This window comes from Manis javanica, chromosome 6 (genome assembly GCF_040802235.1).
Source record: "Manis javanica isolate MJ-LG chromosome 6, MJ_LKY, whole genome shotgun sequence".
Lineage (NCBI taxonomy): Eukaryota > Metazoa > Chordata > Mammalia > Pholidota > Manidae > Manis > Manis javanica.
Window position 1 is genome coordinate 65,673,901 of NC_133161.1, and position 17,828 is coordinate 65,691,728.

General features: G+C 35.2%; 1 protein-coding gene and 1 long non-coding RNA gene across 6 annotated transcripts in view; one reads left to right on the forward strand and one right to left on the reverse strand.

Moving 5' to 3' along the window:
* Window positions 1–17,828, forward strand: part of LOC118972658 (uncharacterized) — a 134,162-nt gene that overhangs the window by 106,048 nt on the left and 10,286 nt on the right. Inside the window, exon 2 of the long non-coding RNA XR_012132276.1 lies at window positions 1–17,828. This exon is cut by the window's right edge and continues 10,286 nt beyond it. This is a non-coding gene — a long non-coding RNA (uncharacterized lncRNA).
* The window catches only part of UMAD1 (UBAP1-MVB12-associated (UMA) domain containing 1), a 257,771-nt gene that overhangs the window by 60,361 nt on the left and 179,582 nt on the right, over window positions 1–17,828 (reverse strand). The gene's annotated exons all lie outside the window — the stretch shown is intronic.

The following is a 17,828-nucleotide window of genomic DNA, read 5'->3' on the forward strand; positions in this document are numbered from 1 at the left end:
AAGAGAAGAAAGAATACTGGGAGACCAGGAAGATACTGTTATATCCCCATCTCCACTGACATCCTGTTATTAAGTGAAAGAGGAATGTTCATGGCTTTTAATGGTAAGTTTAAAAACAGACTCTTTCAAGGTGTCTGTACTTCAACTCTTCTTGTCACCGATAAATCCTTCAGTTTGACTGTGTATAAGACCCCATCCTACCACCGTGGGAGATTCAGAAATGAGCAAAGCACACTTGCCACCTTCTGGGAGCTTGGAAGAAAGCTGAAGATAAGAAAGGTGCCCAGGTCTGCAGACTGTGGTAAGTGTTGTGCAAAGGGCTGGGGGCCAGGAGGACAGTGGGGCAGTCCTGGAGGGATGGCAGGGTGGGGTATGTGTCACACTAATCAGGGCATCAAGCAGAAGCTTCTCCTGAGCTGCACTTGAGATGGGACCTTAATGACAGGTCAACTTTTGATAGAGGGAGAGTTTGAAAGACAAAAGGGAATGTTTTTGTGTGAGCAAAGCTGCTAAAAGAGAGGCAGGTTCAAGGAAGAGTGAGTGGTTTTGCTAGAGTTGGAAAGGAAGTGGTAGGAGATAAGACTACAGAGGCAGTGCAGGGACACTCTGTGGAGGGCCTTGAACGGTAGGTAGAAAAATGTCCCAAACTTGAAGCCACTGGACGGTTCTGCTAGAGCTGTTTGACTAGAGCCATGCTTTAGAATTAAGCAGGTGCCAGCATGCCAGATGGAGCGTCACAGGGACAGACTGGGGAGAGGAGATGCAGGCAGAGGTGCTGCCAAAACGAAGCCCAGAGTCATCTCTGGACTGTTAGCACTGGGAGAGAAAGAGTTATTGTACACATGAGGCACACTGCAGAGTTAGTATTTCTTGATATTGGTGACTATCCTGACACAGAGGTGAACGACAGGAAGAAGCTGGGTCAGAATGACTGGGGAAAAAAGAGGGAAGTAACTTTCATCGAAACAGGGAGATGAGAAGGGAGAGCCTTTTAAGAGAACCAAAATTACCACAGTATGGTATGTTTATGCAAATAGACAAAAATAGCAGGATAGAGAGAGATTAATTCTAGATACCTAATGAAATATTTTCAATAAGAATAGTGCAAAATAATTATATTGTATCTCAACAAAATCAACTTATATTGCTGGAGCATCTTATTAACATGGCAAATGAGAGAATATAAACAGAGAGCTTGGAGAAATTAAATCCATTTCTTGGAGCCTATTAAGTCTGATACTATTAAAAACCGATTGAAAAAAAAAAAGCTATACATATATGCTCTATGTCCAAAACATGGCTCTGTGTATACACTTCAAGAGTATCTGTAGTCACTGAAAAGCAGCTAGAACATTGGTAATTACTTTTTCAAGTTTCTATTTGAAACACTTAAAATGAAGAAGCCAGTGCAAAGCAGTTTTCTCATATCTTATCTTAGGAAAGTCTGATATCCATCTTGTTCTGCCAAACACTGGTATCTAAGGAGGTTCTATGGATAATTTATCATGCTGTCAGCCTCAAGAATGTGGCGATGTACCAAACCAAGTCTCCTTAACATCCCTCGATAACCTGACAGGATTCTGTCATCTGTAAATCTCTTACCCTCTTTCCAGTTTTCAAGCTTCACCATGTTGTTCAGTAATAAATCTGATAATTCAGGGAGACATAACCAATAATTAAAAGAAAATGTCTTCTCGGCCATCACTTGTAAAATGAAAAGTCTGTAATCCATATGGTAGGTGTTCTATGCACATAATTTTGGTTGCCTTTTTCCTAAAATAATGAAGTACTATGGAAAGATCATGAGCTTTACAATGATAATCTAGTTACCTTTTCCATAAAATGCAAACCATGAACTTTATCATTCCATTTGCACAGGCTAAATATTTGGAGTTAGGCTGACTCCTCTTATCTCTAACACCTATATCGAAACTACCAGCAAATTCTGTCAGCTGTCCCTTCAGATATATTCAGAATCCATCACTTCTTGCCCCCTTCACTGCCTCCTTGGTCAAAGCAACCATTATCTCCTACCTGGATTACAGTAATAGCTTAACTCCCTCCATTCTTGCTACTCAGCAGTCTATTCTCATCTACACAAAGGACATAAGTGATTCTTTTCAAACACGTGACAGATCACTTTCAAGTACAAACCGAAATCTTTGACCATAACCCAAGGTCCTGTGTGGTCTGGTTTCCCAGCAGCCCTTTATCCTGCTACTTTTTCCTTTGTTCATGCTGCTCCGGCCTCACTGCCTCCTGGCTGTCATTCACCTGCCTCAGTGCCTTTGCTGTGGCTGTTCTGGCCTGAGACACACTTCCCTCATCTCCTACAAGTGTTTCTTCAGTTACCATCTAAGGAAAGCCTTTCCTGACTAACTTTATTTGCAAGTGTAACTCCCCACCCAACACTATCCATGCCTCCTCTCTACTCTTTTTCTTCTTAGTACCTATCACCACCTACTACTATACAATGTGTCTTACCTCATGTTATTATATGTCCTTCCCAGGGTTTATAACAATGCTTGGCATAGTGGAGGTGTTCAGGAAATATTTGTTGAATGAATGAAAACACCATACTTTTAGGTACTTGCTATTAAATGCAATGGTACATCAGAACAGATACTTGCTCAATAAATGCTACCTTAATTCCCTTCTCAAGATGTTGCATACAGAGTTGCACACAGAATATAGTTTTATGCAGAAAACTGATCATTATTTAACATGTGACTAAAGGACTATATTGCACTAGTGCCTTGAGAAAGCATTCTTCCATTTCTCTGTCTACTCATTCAGGCTTATGAGATCTTCCTGCAATTTATTTGTCTGTTTGAAATCATTTTACTTAGAAGATAAATCTGACATTTACAAAAAACCAGTCTTACTAATGGTTTCCAAACACTTAAAAATGTTTTCCAACTAGATTAATTTGTATCTATTCCAAATTTTTATTTCAGTTCCACAAATTATTTTTCTAAGAGCTTTTGGGAAAGAAAACTTGTCAAAAGCTTTCTTCTCTATTGGAATCTAGTAAGTATTTGTTAGTAATGATTGTTTTCTGTTTAAACAAAATTTGCTACTTAGAAAATATTTTGGGGGCAAAGGTATTTATATGCATATAAAGTACACATGTACAAATACATTCAAGGGGATAAATTACTCAAATACTCTGTTGTATTTTATTTTCCTAATCTATCAAAGACTATTAGAAGTAACCAGCAATTCCAATACTGCAAATTACCCAAAAGAAACAAATCACTGACTTGAGCAGATATATGCACCCCAAGTATATACTGCTGCATTATTTACAGTAGCCAAGGTATGGAAGCAACCTAGGTTTCCATCAATAGATAAATGGATAAAGAAGATTTGGTACATATGTACAATGGAATATTATTCATCTAAAAAACAGGAAGAAATCTTGCCATTTGCAACAATGTGGGAAGAACTAGAGGATATTATGCTGAGTGAAATAAGTCAGAGAAAGACAAATATCATATGATTTCACTTATATGTGGAATCTAAAAAAAACAAAACAAGTGAACAAAATAGAAATAGGCTTACAGACATAGCGAAGAGATAAGGGGTTACTCTGGGGGAGGGGTGGGGTGGGGTGAAATAGGAGAAGGGGATAAAAAGACACAAAGTCTCAGTTATATAGTCACAGGAATGAAAGCACAGCATAGAGAATATAATCAATAATATCGTAGTATCTTTCTATGTTGACAGCAGCTATACTTACTGGGGTAAGCATTTAACAATATAGGTAACTATTAATCACTATGTTGTGAACCTGAAACTAATATTGTATATCAACTATGCTTCAATAAAAAATATATTTAAAAAAGAAGTATATATTAGTCACTCACTATCACTATAATTCTACTATTTTCTGTTTGTATTTATGTGTTTTTGGTTTGTTCTGTATATATTGATCCTTTTTGATGTCACACAATTTGTGACTTTTAAATTTCAGTATGAATTTTGTCTTTTGCCAACAAGTTTTTTAAAAATTTTTTCTACCACATTTTATATAACATTTTTATTGTTGATATCTGCTTTCTTTTTTTTGCCTTTTTGTTTTTAATTTTATGAGTTCTAGTAATTCATTCATTCACTCATTCACTGACTGATACAACACATATTTATTGAGCTCCTAGTAATACAGGTGTGAACAGGATAGCCATGGTGCTTTCTTATGGAGCTAATATTCCGGTGCAGAGAATTAAGCAATAAATAATTATTATAGTAGTAAGTGCTGTGAAGAAAATAAAATACCATTATGTGCTAGTATGACAAGCAGCATGATAAAAGTCAGGTAACAAAGGAGATTATTTGTCAATAAAGATATTTAAAACACACTTATTGAAATAACTGATACAAGATCACACATATCAACTATCTTATTTTAGGTTTCCTGGGGTTCTTTCCTTTTAGTTTTTATACTTTTCGTTCCTACAAATAATAATATCTTATTTTTTTCTTCAATTATACAGAAATCATTGAATAAATAATATTTACACAAGTGGTTATTTTTACATTCTCTAAAAACATTCTCCAGTCTAAATTTTGCCTAACCATTAAGTCTAATTACATGTTTTATTTCTTCCTTTGTAACATGTAAAATGTAATCTTCCATACTCCTTCTTACTTAGAGTCTTTATTAATGTAATCTTTAGGGTTGGATTTAATTAGTTGTATTAAATAACTATCTTAATTTGGTTTCGTAGCCACAACAATCATACTTATTTACTTCTACATTTAACTGCTTTTAATGCTTAACCATCAATCTTTATACAATAATTTTATCTTCGTGAATTTCTTAATTTTTGATATTAAACATCTTTACATAATTACTTTAAATATGGCTTAAATGTAGTTTTAAGCTCTTGCATATTTAAAACTGTTTCTGTTGTCTTTACACATGAACAATTTTATTGGCTATAAAATTCTTATGTCATAAGCATTGGTTTTTTCAAAACTGTACATATCACTCCATTCTCTTTTGGGTAGATAACTGGTTTCATCTTTTTTGTTTCATTCAATAGTTTCTTTACCTTTGAAATTTAAAAATTTGCCATATATAGCAAGGTACATGGGTCTGAAGACTAATTTTTTCTTCAAAGTATCCTTTAGTAGTAGTTTAGAGTTCACTTCTCTTTCCTCTGTTTTCTATTTGTCATATTGTGTCTATTAAAATTTTGCCATTACATTTTTCAGTTACTTGATACAGACATACAGTTGACTTGTCAATAACCTTTTAAAGATCTTTTAAAGATTCAAAGAAACTGGAAGTCAGGAACTTAGCTTAAATATTTCTGGGTTGATAGTGTCCCCAGATTTTGGCAGAAGCAAACATAAATCCTTTCGGGAGGAATCCCCTTTAACCAGTCCTAGAAGAGTCTTACAGATAGAATTCCAAGGAATATTGGCTCTTCAATTAAAATTCACAAAATACATAAGGAACCAAGGCTCTATGAGTGAGAGTTAACGAGAGCAGATGGCAGAATCAGATTTGCAAAGGGCTCAGGTACTGGTATGGCTCACATATAATACAAAATAATTACGTGTATTATATTTAAAGACTAAAAGACAGACTTGAAAATATGATAAGGATCATCAGACTTTTGAAAAAGAATCAAGTGTATCTGGAAAAGAATAAAATGAAACATTAGGAATTAAAAATAGTCATTCAATGCACATCAGACATACATAGATTTTATCGGCTAGTAGACAGATCTCAAGGAGTCACTCGGAATGTAACACAAAGAGACTTAAAACTGCAAAATAATAACACAGAGGGTATAAATACAGTAAAGTAATAGCTAATATTATAAAGAAATGAGGACGTGTAACCTGCATTTTAAGGATATCTCAGAAGCAGCGGGGTCAAAGTTAGAGAATGGGGCAGAGGAAATATTTGAAAGGATAGAAGCTAAAAATCTCCAAAATTGGTAAAAGACATTGATCTTCAGGTTTATGAAGCCCCCCAAATTCCAAAAAGAATAAACAGAAAAGAACAAATAGAAAAAGTCCACATTAGACTGTAACAGTGAATCTATAGAACACCAAAGACAAATATCTTAAAAGATTGCTTTAAGGGGATAACAGACATACAGTTGACTTGTCAATAACAACAATGGAACCAGAAGGCAGCAAAATATTATCTTCAAATTTGTGAGAAAATAAAATTGTCAGCCTAGAGTTCTATATTAAGCAAAAATTTCATGAATAAAGGAAAATAAAGTTCTTTTCAAATATACAAAACTTGGGAGAATTTGCACCAAGAGAACCTCTTGCAAGGACATTCTAAAGGATGTACTTCAGATGGAAGGAAGATGAACCTGGGTGACAGACCTCAGCTGTGAGGAGGGGTGATGAGCAGAGAAAATGGTTCATATGAGAATCAACCTAAACTAATATTGATTTAAGAAATGAAAGCAGTAATAGCTTAGCAAAAAGCTTGGTAGAGAAACAGTTGAACTCACAGCTTTCTAAGGTCCTTGTTTTATGTAGGAGGATGGTAAAATCACTGACTCATTCTTTGTTAAGTATGTATATTAACATTTCTAGTTGTAATCACTACAATAAAAGAAATAGTGTAACTTCTAAATGAGTGGGGGTTTAAAAATGAGTAAAATCATTTGGTCAACCTAAAAGGAAGTAAAGGAGCAGAAGAAGGGACATGAAGAACACATGTAAGATGGTAGGATAAATGCAAACATCTCAGTCACCATAATAAACGTAAATTAACAAAATCTATCTGTTCAAAAGCAAAGTTTTTTAGGACTTATTGGAAAGATAGACTCACTTAAAAGAAATCTAAATACAGCATTATGATTTACATGAATCCCATGAAAATCCTAAGGGTAGAGAAAAAGGACAACATAACTACAAATACAGTTAGTTCCGACTTGAATGCAAAATATGTTACTAGACATAAAAGGTCATTAGATCATGGTAAAAGGTTCACTTCACCAGGAAAATATGACAGTTTTGAAGTTGTATGCCCCTAATAACATTGACCAAAATTATGTAAAGTGAAAATGGACAGAAATATAAGGATAAAAAGAAAAATCTATCATCACAGCTGGAGATTGCAATATACTTCACTTAGTAACTGGCTTATCAAATAGCCCAGGAATCAGCAAACTTTTATTAAAAGGTCCACAGAGCAAATATTTTAGGCTTTGCTGGGCACATACGGTCTCTGTCCTATAGTTCTCTTTAAATCATTTTTAGTTCACTTTGCTGTATAGCAACAGGCTGTGGCCCAGATTTGGCCTTGAGCTGTAGTGTGTGGACCAATGAAATAGACAACAGCAATCAGGAAGGGTGTAAATTATTTCACTTAACCAAGTCGATACTGACCACACATATATAGGGAATAGATTTTCCTCTCAAGGATGCATGGAACATTTATGAAAATAAGCCACATAAGGACCCATAAGATGCATAATGGACCATATATGCCACAGTATATGTCCTAGAACTCTTGCACACCAGTGGAGGAGCATATGAATGATCACAGTAGCACTGTTTATTATACTAAGGACTAGAAACAGTACAAATATTCATCATCTACAGAATGAAAAAATAGTGCTTATTCACAAGTGGAATACTCCAAGGAAGTAAAAATGGATTTAAAGCTACTTCACATGGCAGTATGGATGAATCTTAACATTGTGTTAAGAGAATAAAGCAAGTCATAGAATAAATACAATTATATGAAGCTTAAAACATGCAAGGCTATATAACATGTTGTTTCAAGCTATAAATATTTATGCAACTATAAAGAAAAGAAAAGCAAGCATATACACAAAGCTCAGAGCTGCATTGTACAGAAAACCCTGTATTCCACAAAAATACTACTAGAACCAATTCAGTAAAGTTGCTGCATACAAAATCAATATATAAAAATCACTTGCATTTCTGTATACTAACAAGTTATCTGAGAAAGAAATTTTTAAAAATCTCATTTGTAATAGTTTCAAACAACAACATAGAAATAAACTTAACTAAGAAGGTGGAAGATCTGTACACTGAAAATGATAAGACATTAAAAGACATTGGCTTTTAATGAAACAAATTAAAGAAACAAATTAATGGAAAAATAGCCCCTGTTCATGGATTGGAAGACTTAATATTAAAATGTCCATATCGCCCAAAGCTACCTATAGATTCAATGCAATCTGTACCAAAATTCCAATGGCATTTGTCACAGAAATAGAAAACTCAACTCTAAAATTTGTATGGAACCACAAAAGAATCTTAACAGACAAAGCAGTTTTGAGAAAGCACAAAGCTGGAAGCATCACACTTCCTGATACCAAACTATATTACAGAGCTAAGGCATATGCCAATACAGAATGGTATTGGCATAAAAATAGACATATGTACCAGTGGGACAGAGTTGAGAACTCAGAAATAAACCCACATACACATGATCAACTATACTTGGCAAGGGAACCAAGAATAGTCAATGGGGAAAAGCTTGTTTCTTCAATAGATGGTGCTAGGAAAGCTGGATATTCACATGCAATGAATGAAACTGAACCCTTATCTTACATTACTTAACAAAAATTAAGTCAAAATAGATTAAAGACCTAAATGTGAGACCTGAATCCATAAAACTCCCTAAAAGAAAACCTAGGCAGTAATTTCCTTGACATTGGTCTTGGCAATGACTGGATATTACACCAAAAGCACAAGCAACAAAAGCAAAAACAAACAAGTGGGAGTACTTCAAACTAAAAAGCTCTGCACAGCAAAGGAAACCATCAGCAAATGAACACAGTGGGAGAAAATATTTGCAAACCATATATCTGGTAAGTATGTGTATATATATATGTATACACATACATATACGCCAAAATATATAAAGAATTCATGCCATTCAATAGCAATAAAAACCAAATAATCCAATAAAAATATGGGCAAAGGTATTGAATAGATATTCTCCCAAAGAAGACATACCAACAGCCAACAGGCACATGAAAGGTTGATCAACATTGCTAATCATCAGGGAAATGCAAATCAAAACCACAATGAGATACCACCTCATACTTGTAGAATGGTTACTATCAAAAAGAGATAACAAGTATTGGTGAGGATGTGGAGAAAAGGGAACCCTTGTGTACTGTTGGTGGGCATATAAATCGGTGCAGTCACTATGGAAAACAGTATGGAGGTTCCTTCAAAAATTAAAAATAGAACTACCATATGATCCAGCAATTTCACTTCTGGGTATATGTCCAAAGGAAATTACCATCTTAAAAAGATATCTGCACCCTCATGTTCACTGTAGCATTATTACAATAGATAAGATATGGAAACAATCTAAGCATCTATTGATGGAGGAATGGATAAAAGAAATGTGATGTACAGGTATAATGGAATTTTACTCAGCCATAAAAAAGAAGGAAATGCTACCACTTTTGACAACACAGATGGAATTTGAGGGCATGGCACTAAGTGAAATAAGACAGAAAGATAAATACTGCATGATCTCACTCATAAGTGAAATCATAAAAAACTGAACTCATGGAAATAAAGAGTAGATTGGTGGTTGATGGGGGTGTGGGAAATGGGGAGATGTTGACCAAAGGTACAAACCTCCAATTAGAAGATGAACAAGTTCTGGGGATCTAACGTATAGTTTGGAGACTACAGTTAACAACACCATATTGAATATTTGAAAGTGACTAAGAGAGTAGATCTTAAATGTTCTGATAATATACACACACACAAAAGCTAACTGTATGAGGCAACTGAGGTATAAGTAACCTTACTGTGGTATCACTTGACAATATATTTGTATACCAGATCATCACAGTGTAAGCCCTAAACTCACACAATGCTATATGGTAGTTACATTTCAATAAAGCTGGAGAAAAAAGAATAACATTTATTTCCTAGTGAGGAAGGAAAAATGGGGGAAGGGGAAGGGGGAGCACAGAGTAAACTTTAGAGATCTTGTAATGTTCTATTCCTTAAACTGAGGGGTGAAATAGAGGTTCTTGTTATATTCTACTCTCTATGCCTTACACATATTTTAATACATCACTCCTCATTGTTTATAAGAAATGAAGTAAAATCCACAGGGGGAGTGGGTAAGGAAGTATGGAAACAGCAAGGATGGACACTTTTTTGAGGAATTTTATTACACAGGAGAACAGAGAAATAAAGCAATAGGAGAAGGGAGATGAATACAACGACTTAAAAATATAAGATGTTCTACTATGTTGAATGCTAGTAGGAGTGATCTAGTAAAGAGAAGAAAAGTCATAATTAGGATAAAAAGGGGTAGTATCAAGATCTAAGTTCTTGAGAAATGATACAGTGTACAAATGAGTGGTTTGGCCTCAGGGACAGTTCACGGCATTTAACGGGAAGACTGGGAACTGGCCAGATGGAGTGTTGGATGGGTTATCTATTCATGGTATTCAGTACAGGCTGCACATAATCTGAGGAGCTTTCAAAGAATATCGATGCCCAGGTCTCATCCAGACCAGTTAAATCAGGATCTCTGTGTGCGGTTTCTGGAAAATTGCTATTTTTAAGAGCTCCCCCAGGATTATAATGTGCATTCAGGGTTGAGAACCACAAGTCTACATTCATGCTGGCACTGTCAAAGATGATCATACGAGAAATAGCGGAGACACAAATGGTGAGCTGGGGAAGTACAGGGGAATGGAGGCATGACTCCAAGGATTAGTGTCCCCTTGAAAGGCACTTAACTCAAGTCATTGTGTACAGTGTGGTGTGCACTCAGTATGGTAGCTATTGTTTTTATTGTTGTTATTACTATCAACAGTGGTAACAATAGCAGCATTATCCTGGGAGAGAGTCTAGATCTTTTATGAAATTCTCAAAGGGTCCTTACAAAGATTCAAAAAACACTAATTTTAGATGACCACCAAGGAGAGTTCCTGATAGAGTCTGGAAAAAATTCCCAAGTTGGTAGTATTTTTAACTGACCTTCAGACTAATACTAAAACAGGGAGGTGCTCCTTCCCATCATGGCCTGATTTGGCAATGGTCAGGCATCAGCACCAGCTGGTCAGGAGGGATACAACTTTTCTCTTGTCAAACCTAAAGATTAAGACAACTGATGGGTGTTTCCCTGCTAGTAAGAACCGAAAAGCCTTTTAGCTGCATTGCAATGTTCTCTCGTAGGACTGGAGGTGGGGAGAGCAGACATTAAACCATAGAACACTCTAACATTTTATGTTTTCAAATTCCTTTGTGTTCACCTTACACTCTTGCCCTCTCACCCTCGCCCCCACCACCACCAAAGGAAGAGTGTTATTCATCAGGGTAAACTACTGTTTAAAGCTCATGTGTTCTTGAGGTACTTTAGTGACTCCTCAAGATGTAACCTCACTAAAGAATGCAAGGACTTCTATTAGGTGCAAACTGTCAACATAACATAAATAATCTTATTTTGGGCTTATTATAAACAAAAGCATATTTTCATATAGATTCACAAGATCACTGGGAAAGCTGGCAGGCAAGCATCTTAGAAAAGATAATGTCAGAGAAAGAATTAGGAATTATTCCCATCTGAAACATTCCAGATTAGTTCTGTTCTAGTTTGAAGAATCTCTCTATATCCAACTGGATCTTAGTATGCTATAAAGAGACATAATGTCTTATGTTTTATTCCCAATCCTCTCTGTCCTCCATAACAGTTGTCATCTTATTTAATAAATGAATAAAAGAGCTAATTTAGAAACCTACCATCTGATACAGAAAGGCATACCCTTTTCTCCATGGCCCTATTGTATAAAACAAAAATAAAGATGACAAGGCCGGATGACACTTTATAGTAAAGAAAGTAATTTCTGGACAGTGTCTCTGTTAGGTATGCAGGCACATTAAACTAAAAGTTTGTTTTATAAAACAGTCATCTTTTAAACAACTTCAGATGTGCTTCTGCCCTCAATTCACTTGAAATTCCCAACAATTCATTTACTAATTGCATGACACTGAGCTGACTTAGCTCTACAACCTCCAGTTCTCTGTACAATGAAGGTAGTAACTCTGCCTTCTCCACAGAATGTTACTACAAGCAAATGAGGTTACAGATGTGGAAGTACTTTGTAAATTAGAAATTGCTAGACGTAATGGTTTTTGTCATCACAATATCATGTAACGTTGCTGTCATTGCTGTATTTCTGATCTGAAAGGTGGACCTTATATATTTCGATAAGCATGACCAAGAGGTTTAAAATCTGATTTAGCATTAACAATATGAGCATAAGAACTTAGGACATTTAAAACTTTTTATTGTTATCCATCAAAAGTTTATAGTAACTAATTAAGGCCTAAAGGAAAAAAGGTATTATATTTTAAGAATTATTATTATTGTAGTAGTATTATATTATTAAGATTTAAAAGATAAATAGTATTATATTTTCTGATAACTTCTGGGCATTTCCCTGACAGTGTTGAGTAAAATATAGCACAGCAAATCAAGCTGCTTTTTTATTTTCTGAATTGATGTTATGTGACTATTTCACTGAGAAGAAAGTTCATTATCTGAAGAAAGCAATTATCATAGTGAAAAAATAAGGTGTACATCTCTTACTCAATACATAGTCTTCCAAGATCTTGGTCACTGGAGGTCCACTGTTGTTTCTTTTAGCCTCTCCTAAAAAATTCTCTTTTTCTCCATTCAACAAATATTTCCTCCGCACCTGTTACATGCCAGGCATGGTTCTCAGGGATGGAGATAGAATCAGGTATGAACAGGATAGACATGGTCCGTGCCCTCCCTGGGGGGATAGAGATAGTTACACAAACCCTGTACAGTCAGTCATGTGGCAGTAAAGGGGGATGCCATGGCCATCATATGCCAAGTGGAGAATCTCACTGTTTCTTAAATATGATTCTGTTTCAGATGGCCCATCCCACACAGCCAGCCCTTCCAACAGGAGTCTAGATGCACAAGTTTAAAAATTTATTTAGTTTCTAAAAAAGTAGATTAAATAAAGTCTCCTTAACACTTTCAGAACACAAGATGCCACTTTAAATCCCCTGCTCTTACAGCTGACCTGACTGCAAAGTGTGTAAAAGCTCAGCATGCAGGTGCCCCTGTCAGGATACACACCGTCTATTCTGAGATTCACTGTCAAGATGAACCTCTTTCTTGGCTCAATCAATTGCTCATTGGGTGGTTCAAGAACTAAAATGATTGCTAAAGACTCGCATATTCTTCTGAGGTATGGTAAGCCTCTTTAAAAAAAAGGTTCAGAACTTAGAGTACTTTTCTTCTGATTGCTTCTAGAGCTTTTTAAATCTCTATTTCTTTGAGTCTGCAGGGACTGGCAATGAAGAATAGTATGCTTGTTCTTATACAGAAAATAAGTGAGAGATGAAGTGAATTGCCTATAGTTGTGGTATTTAATATTATGTAACATTATTGAGCTGTGTATTTGAAGTGAATTAAAATCTGCTCGTGAATATGGGATTACTAGGCTGGAGATAACTTTGGAGCCTATTAGGATAGAAGGAAGAATTGATTGCTGTATTTTTTGCATTGGGGATTCCTTGCCACCTCGTGGTTCTCAGATAAAATCCTTTCCATCTAGGAAAAAGTTCTGGCTTTGGAGCCAGACTTACCTAGGTTATAATCCTACTTCCACAATTTCCTGAAATAACATTACTGGAACAGCTAACATGCCACAGGCCCAGTAAATGTCAATTTTAGAACCTCCCAAGCCCTTTCTGCCTCCAGTCTCAAAAACCAGCAGGGAGTCCTACCCAACACATATACACATACAAATTTCTAAGTTCAAAATTGAGGTTTCCTTACAAGAGTAAACTGAGTGAGATACTATCCTTGGTTTATGACCAAGTGGTCCTTCCTGGCTTGCCAGTGGGAAGGAATGAACGCTTACATGTAATGCATGGATACTTATCCTAAATTCACAGCCATCTGCCTGACTGAATAAAAATGCGTGGTTGAAGGTGCTTTGTTGACGTCTCTGATTCCTTCTTCTTAGTCAGAGGCTGGCACCATCTTCCGAAATATCTGTTTTGTGGTCACCTGCAGATAATGATTTCTGCAGAACTTCAGCTGAATGTCACACTGGGAACTGGCTGACAAGAGGGCACAAAGTACACACAGTCCAGATTTCTGCCTTCAACAAGCTCCATGCCACAGTCTTACCATTTTTCCTATCAAGGTGCAGCTCAAGATTTGAATTTCATCTGTTGTTTATGACCTGTTTTAAAGTGGCTTGCCTAACTGTGCTTCCATTAATAACTTTTAATGTGTTTTGTTAATAGCTCTTTTTAGAGGAGCCGAGATGCATCATGCAACAGTGATTGCTGGCATTAATTCCCTCCCCAACACGGTCTGTCACAGCTGTCATTAAGTGATGTTCAGGTCAATTTTTGTGTAACTTCCCCTAGCACGTGATAATTTGGATATTTTTTTCCGTGTTATCTTTTTTCCATTTTGGTTGAGACTCTAAGTTCCCATTACAGTTAGACTATAAAAATGCAAGGCTGACTCATAAATATGTAAGTTTTTTCCTTGGTTATCTACCCTCCATAGTTTTATGATCCCTACTTCCCCAAAGTCATGGAAATGGCTTGTGATCCTATCCACCTAATAAGATAAACTCAAACATCCACATCAACTGTTAAAGACACTTTAGTTTATACTTAATGTCCATGTGCATCTATAAAGACTTCCAATTTGCACTAAGAACTTAATTTGTCAATTTGTCACCTTTCTATGATTTATATCTTAAAACACTGAAAAATACAGGTTTTCTACAAAGGAATGCCCATCCAAGGTGAATTTTCAGGCTTCTATAGTTGGGGACCTCCACAGTGTTGCCATTAAGCCATACTGTGTGGGCAACTCCTTTTATTAGGCCTAATTTCTGTTGGTGCACATCACTTTTAATAATAGAGTATTGAAATGGAAACATTTTCAATAAATTATTAGAGAACAGACTTCTAGAGCTGCACTGTCGAATATGATAACCACTATATACACATACGACTCTGAGCACTTGAAATGTGGGTAGTCTGAGTTGGAATGTGCTCTAAGTATAAAATATACAATAGATTTCAAAGACTATTAGTAAGAAAATAGGAATCTAAAGTATCATATTAATAATTTTTGTAGATTATTTGCTGAACTGGTATTTTTGATATATTAGGTTAAATAAACTACATGGTTAAAAATTAATTTCAGCTGTTTTCCTTTTCCATTTTTACAACACTAATGGTAAATTTTAAATTAAATATGTGGCTCTCATTAATTTCTATTTGACTTCACTTATCTATAGGGTTAAAGATCCTCTGATCCAACTCTTCATTTTAAAGATAAGAAGACCAAATAGAATTCAGAGAAATTAAGGGACTTGCTTTAAGTCACTTATCATTTTAGTATAGTAGCAAAGCTTGAGACTAGAAATTCCTTTTAAACCTTAAAACCAATGCCCTTCTCAGTGATACCAGCTTTTGTGATTCTAATATTTTTATTATAGGAAGAAATGTTAATCCTTTAGAATTCTTCACTGAGTCTTTTAGTTAGAGCAAAGATTCTTTCTCTAGTACAAGTAAAAATTCCTTTAAGTTTGTTTTATAATTCTGAAATTTCAGTTATAGTTTTTTTCCTTATGAAAATCTTGCAAACAGAACACTTGTGGTAGTAGGAATATTTTTTAAATAGACCCAGTAAATACTGTGCTATAGTTTTCAACTCATTCCATGCTTGTAATATAGATATGTCATAAATTTCAAATCCTTATTTGGTATGCTCTAAGTCATACACTCATTTTACATATAACTAACTGGGAAATGATGCTAGTAAGAGTGAGGCCTTCAGGCTATCTCCTTGGTAAATTGCTAGGTTACTAGTTATTTTCTCTTGCTAAGTTTTAACACTCTGTGATAGTATTGTGAGAACAGCCTTTATTTGAACTAAAGAACTGTTTATGTATAGAAAGGCTATGCAGAGTTTAGCTTTTAAAGGCAGTATAGAGTGGTATTCTGTGGTATATGAATGGTGACCTTGGACCAGTTACTTAATATCTCACTTTCCTCATTTGTAAATTAGGAATAATACTACTATTTACCTGTAGGGTGGTTGTGTGAATTTGAATGACACATATGTGAAGCTTACATGTATGGCAAAATATCTCATAGTATCAATTTTATCTTAGTACAAAGAAAAGATATAAGCGCAAGTATTTCTTCTTTAAAATATTTTTAGCCTTTTTACTCTCTCTCCCAGAAATCCTTTACCATTGAAATAAGAGTTTTTGGTCAAATCTGGTTATAAGGACATCTTATTTTCCATGGTGATATAAAAATCCTTAATCATTATCTGAGAGATACCACAATCCTTATAACACTTATAGCTGGAGATACTATTTCATTACAAATACAATATCTATAAAATATCACATATATGCAATAAAATATAAATAGATGAAACTGTATTAAAAAGCTCATCCAAATAGTTTTTTTTCAATTACATTAAAAGAATAAGATACATAGAAATAAATTTAACCAAGGAGGTGAAAGACCTGTACTTTGAAAACCATAAGACACTGATGAAAGAAACTGAAGACATAAATAATGAAAGGATATTCTGTGCTCATAGATTGGGATTCGAAGAATTAACATTGCTAGCATGTCCATGATACCCAAGCAATCTGTACATTCAATGCAATCCCCATCAAAATTCCAATGGCAGATTTCACAGGAATAGAACAGACCTAAAATTTATATGGAACCATAAGAGAGAAGCCAAAGCAAACTTGAGAAAGAAGAATCCTGGAGACATTATGACCCCTGATTTCAAAATATATTACAAAGCTATAACAATCAAAACAGCCTGGTACTGGCATAAAAAAAGACACAGCTCAATGGAACAAAATACAGAACCCAAAGATAAACCCACACATGCATGGTCAATTAATTTATGACAACAAGCCAAGAATATAAATAGGGAAAAGACAGACTCTTCAATACATGGTGTTGGGAAAACTAGATGGACACATGAAAAAGAATGAAACTTGACCCCTATCTCACATCATACATAAAAATCAATTTGAAATGGATTAAAGACTTGAATATAAGACCTGAAACCAGAAAACTCCTAGAAGAAAACATAGGCCATAAGCTCTTGGCCATCAGTCTTGAAAATATTTTGTATTTGACCTTAAAAGCAAAAGCAAAAATAAACAATTGGGAGTGCATCAAACTAAAAAGCTTTTGCACAAAAAGGGAAACCATAAGCAAAATGAAAAAGCAATCTATGGAATGAAAGAAAATATATGCAAATGATTTATATGATAGGTGGTTAATATCCAAAGTAATAGCAAATAAAACAAACAAAATACATTCTGATTTAAAAATGGGCAGAAGATCTGAATAGACATTTTACCAAAGAAGATAAACAGATAGCCAACAGGTACGTGAAAAGGTGCTCATCACTACTAATCATCAAGGAAATGGAAATCAAAACCACAATGAGATATCACCTTACACTTGTTAGAATTGCTATTATTAAAAAGACAAGAGATAAAAAGTGTTGGTGAGGATGTGGAGAAAAAGGTACTCTTTGATTAAAGATGGTGGCATGAGAGGTGAGATAGAGACCTCCTACTAAAATCACATATAATACAAAAATATAATTAATACAACTAATCCAGAAAGAACAACAGAAAAGAAGGATGCGCCAGACTGCATACACCTGGAGAAAAGAACAGATGTCACGGAAAAGGGTAACATACCAAAGCTGTGACCTGGTGGGACCCAAGCCCTTCCCCTACCCCACCTCACTGGCTGGAGGA